Source organism: Macaca thibetana, chromosome 7, assembly GCF_024542745.1.
Source record: "Macaca thibetana thibetana isolate TM-01 chromosome 7, ASM2454274v1, whole genome shotgun sequence".
Taxonomy (NCBI): domain Eukaryota; kingdom Metazoa; phylum Chordata; class Mammalia; order Primates; family Cercopithecidae; genus Macaca; species Macaca thibetana.
The window spans coordinates 59191836-59197023 of record NC_065584.1 but is presented as its reverse complement, the minus strand read 5'-3'; positions in this window follow the sequence as shown (position 1 = coordinate 59197023).

Below are 5188 nucleotides of genomic sequence, written 5' to 3'. Positions count from 1 at the left end.
CTTGAAAAAACGGGAATTTGGAATTCAGTTTTGACACAAACTATAAATTTTTGACTATAGGTTGGTTTGTTTGTTTTGCGATGGAGTCTCACTGTCACCCAGGCTGGAGTGCAGTGGTGCGATCTCAGCTCACTGCAAACTCTGCCTCCTAGGTTCAGGCAATTCTCCTGCCTCAGCCTCCCAAGTAGCTGGGACTACAGGCGCGTGCCACCATGCCCCACTAATTTTTGTATTTTTAGTAGAGACACGGTTTTGTCATGTTGGCCAGGATGGTCTCGATCTCTTGAACTCATGATCCACCCGCCTCGGTCTCCCAAAGTGCTGGGATTACAGGCATAAGCCACTGCGCCTGGCCTGACTATAGATTTTTAACAAAAATATTATCTGAACTCAATTTTATACCCTGATAAAATGCTAATATGAGACTTATAGGAATATTTTTGTGGTATATAGTTACAGTAAAAATATTCTTTACAGTAGAGTAAAAAAGTACACATAATAAGACATAATCAAAAGTGACTCAATTTGAATAGACAATTAACTCAAAGAAACATTTAAAAATATTTAAGAATTAAACTAAAAATACCGGGGCTAGACTCTGACTACTGAGAGCTACAAACCTTCTAAAGCAAACACTATCTATATTTTGTAAACAGTCCAGCATTGAAAATGTTGGATAATTTCATAAATCATTTATGAGGCTGGGATAACTCTCATACCAAAACCAACAATGATGAAATTTTAAAAAGTTATTTCAAAGGGATGATGTCAGTTATTAAAATTATATTCATAGTGCATATAAGATATATGATACTATTATGGATAGATACACAGATAAGTAAATAGATATGGATCTTTTAATTCTGTTATATGCATTATTGAATATTACTTACAAATTCACATTGATGTTTAAATTATTTTCATCTCCCAGAAAAATTTATGCTGTTTGTTTCTTAAAAACTGTATTTGCTGCTTTACTGTTTTCAAATGTCAAAGTTACTATTGCTGTCATCATAAGCAACAGATTGAAATATTTTAAAGCTATTATTTTGAAATTTTATTCCTACACTGTACTAAGGCTTGATTATGTAAATTAATCTAATTTTAGTTGTATCTAATTGAGTACATCTAATTAATTACATCTGATTAAAATTTAACAATAACAGTAATTAAAAACAATAAAATCAACATTAGAAAATTACCACATGACAAAGAAATGCCAAATATTCACCATAGTGCAATGATTTAATCTAACAATCACAATATAAATTGCCATGGGAAGATTTCGTTAGGAGTTTAAATAGAAAAATAGGTGTGAGTGGCAGAAAATATGTTTATCTGTGAGTGTGATTAATTTCCCTCCAGCCTTCGCTTTATTAAAAATATGAGTACATTTAATTTTTAAGAAATTTTTTATCAAACATAGCCAAATGAATATTCTGCTTTATCCTTTTCACACATAAACCAATGTGTGACAAAATTTATATAAAATAACAAACACAAAAGACAATTTCTTAGCAATGCTCAACTACTTTCTTTTAAATTAATATTTGGCTGGACACGGTGGCTCACAATCGTAATTCCAGCAATTTGGGAGGCTAAGGTGGGCATATCACCTGAGGTCAGGAGTTCAAGACCAGCCTGGCCAACATGACGAAACCTCGTTTCCACTAAAAATACAAAAATTAGCCAGGTGTGATGGTGCATGCCTGTAATCCCAGCTACTCGGGAGGCTGAGGCAGGAGAATTGCTTGAACATGGGAGGCAGAGGTTGCAGTAAGCCGAGATTGTGCCATTGCCCTCCAGCCTGTGCGACATGAGACTCCATCTCAAAAACAAAAAATTAATTAATTAATTAATTATTTGCAATGCCCAACAGCAATTGCATTGTAGGAAGTTCAACACAAATAGCTGATTTTTCCATCGTATTTTCAAAAGATGCATTCGGTTATTTGAAAGCAATAATTCAAAAGTCAAGATACAAAGGCAAAAAGATCAAATGAGAGATGAAAAAATTTAAGAACAAAGTTTAAAGTATTTACTTAATTGACATACATGTACAGAAGAAGCACCTGACCCTGACAGAGAATTCATATTCTTTTAAAAACACATGTAATTTATATGAAAGACCAGAGATAAAGGCCATAAAGCAATAGATTTCAAAAATTGTATCAGATAAAAATACTCTCTCTGTCTAAATGAGAAATAAATTGGAAATCAATAACAGAAAGATAACTTTAAAACTTCATTTAAACATACAGTTCTAAATAACTGATAGAAAATCAATAAAAATTAGGAAATAGAATTTAAAAACTAAAACCAAAAAATATATTTTTCTCTTTAATGAGGTATGTTTTTTATATTCCTGTTATGTTTATTCTGTTTTATAGTGTTTAATTGCTTAAAATTATTTTCATTTAGCTTATGGATTTCATTCATTTATCACTTTAATATTCTACTCCAACAATCTAGAACTGTATGGGGTTTGAGATTGAAATAGATTGTTATATATTTACTGCCATGCTGCCAGTAAAAAGTGGTAACACTAAAACTCATATACCAGTAGGCATCTGTTGTTTTTATTTAGTATTTGTTGGTAACAGAAATCATATTTCCTTTGGGGAACTACATATTCTTAGAATTTATGGTTTGGAAGAAGTTGGCACTACTCATTCTCTAAAACATGGGCTGCTTTAACCCATTTATTGGTTTAATAAATTTTACCCAATTTATTTCCTTATCAATAATAAGTGAACAAGGATAAGCATGTGTCCAAATCTTTGCAAATAACTACTAAACTTGGGACATTTAGTGGAAGTGCTGTAAATGAGAGGCCATTTTTCCCCAGGGGTTGATAATCTCTTTCTGTGTATCCCAACGTGCCACTAACCACCTTGTCTTCATAAATGGAGAGGCTCTGAGATGGCAGCCAAGATCTACATTTTAAGTTTCAATATCATGAGCCAATTCATTTCCTATTATGCCTAAATAATTTAGAATGATTTAAAAAATATTTACAACTAATGTTTTTATTTATTTTTATTTTTTTATTATTATACTTTAAGTTCTAGGGTACATGTGCATAACGTGCAGGTTTGTTACATATGTATACTTGTGCCATGTTGGTGTGCTGCACTCATCAACTTGGATGATTATAAATCACATGCTACTAAAATAAAATGGAATACCCACAGGTCCCTAATCTCATAAGTTTTTTATTATGCCATGAAATTCCATAGGGTTGTGTATCTTGAGGAAGTTCTACAATCATTTTATATCTTCTTTTGTGAAAAGTAAAATTCAATATTTTTGATACTTTCATTAACTAAAGTTTTATTGAGAAGTTCAAATTCATACTACAGCATTTATTTCCTTCAGAAACACATCTAAGATAATTAATATTACACTTTGCTTTTTTAGGAATGTTTTCTTAATCCAGAAGGATATATATGAAGTGCTTAAATGAGCACATGTCAATCATTCACCCCGAGCAATCTGAAATGACATCAAAGTACTTGAAATGAAAGAGTTTCATTACAAATTCTGGTAATGAAATGCAGTAGAACTCTTTTGGTTTATTAACAGAGATTCAGTATATTAAACCATAGCTACTAAATTAAAAATATAGTGGCATGTGATAGTTATTAAGTTAATGGAATCAACTCTAGGATTAAATTTTGGAAAGAAAAATTATTGGCTATGCCCTGCATACATAAACACTTAAAAGCTCCTAGACAGGTAAAGGTAGCTTAGTGTGTCTTGCCCTCTTACCTGGTTTTCTATCTTCAAATTATTTAAGAAGAGAATTTGAAAGTAGAGTGAGGCATCAAAGTAAGCAGTTATAGGCCTAGGACTAGAGAGCATTCACTTTTCCCCACTCCTTCCCACGGGAGAGAGGAACAGGCACTCTCTGACACATTCGACTGAATTAAAGGGTTTTAACAGAACCCTTCAGAAAAAGACCAGTGTTGCTGCAAGGAGAGATTGGCATCTATATGCCTGGATGGATGCCTGATTCATGCCTGGATAACTTTGTAACTACCCAAGATGATGAGGCAGAGCACTGACCTCTTTAAGCACAGACCAAGCATCGACAGTTGTGGAAGTAACCAGACATGAGTTTCCTGGGGATTAGATGAATGAACACTGAAGCAGAATGAACACTTCAAGCAGATCAGGCTTGAAGCATTTTGTGGGACTCTGCCTAAGAAGGCTTCTTGAGAGGCTAAAAAGTAAAATATGGTGGGATAGACACCTGTTGAAAGGAGTTGGTAGCTTAAAGTATTAGAGTATACTTCTTATGTCTGCAACCTATGCCATGGGGAGTTCCCACAGGGACACTGAAGAACACACATATGCATCCCACAATGGAACAAGAACTTGTGAGCCTGCCATCATGGAAGATATGCTGAAAGTTTAGTGTTATCCAAGAAAGAACTACACTGTACCAGCTAGGGAAGAGAGATTTTTTATTTTACTGTAATCCTGTATTCCCATTACACAAGCACTAGGGCTATGTGGTGTGGGTGGGGCAGAGGAATAAAAAGTGAAATAGAAAGAAAATCTTAAATAATTCATCACACTCTCTTCCTAATTATGAGTCTAGGGTCACATATTAGCCTTGAGAAATGAGAGAAAGGAGGGAAGGAGTCAGCTTATAATCAGTGAAAGAAGGGAAGAATTAAATTGATCTGAGTTTAAAATTTTGCATTGAAGTTCACCTGAAAATGAGACTGTATTTGTAGATAAAAGTGACTTGAAGGGTAAGGGTAGGGAAGAGAAGTCTGACAAAACATTTGTATAATCAATATAGTAGTTGAAATTATGCATTTTGGTCCTAGTTTAAAAAAATCATTTATGCTGTTAATAAAAATCACTATATAACAATCTGAAGATTTTGATTCATTAATTATGAAGTGAGCTCAAAAATCTGTTTTTAAAGCTTATATGATAGAATATATGTATCTTAAGTATGAAGTCAGTATCTTCATTAATGGGAAAGCACTAGAAAGTTCTCCACTAAAGTCATGAAAAGAACAAGTCAACAATCATTTCTAACGTCATAGATGAGAGATAGAGATAAAAGTTACAAACATTGGAATGTAGAACTATCAATATTTATACATGATAATGCTGTACGCCTGAAAAATCTGAGAGAATCAACCAAAAAAATTACAAATAACAAGAC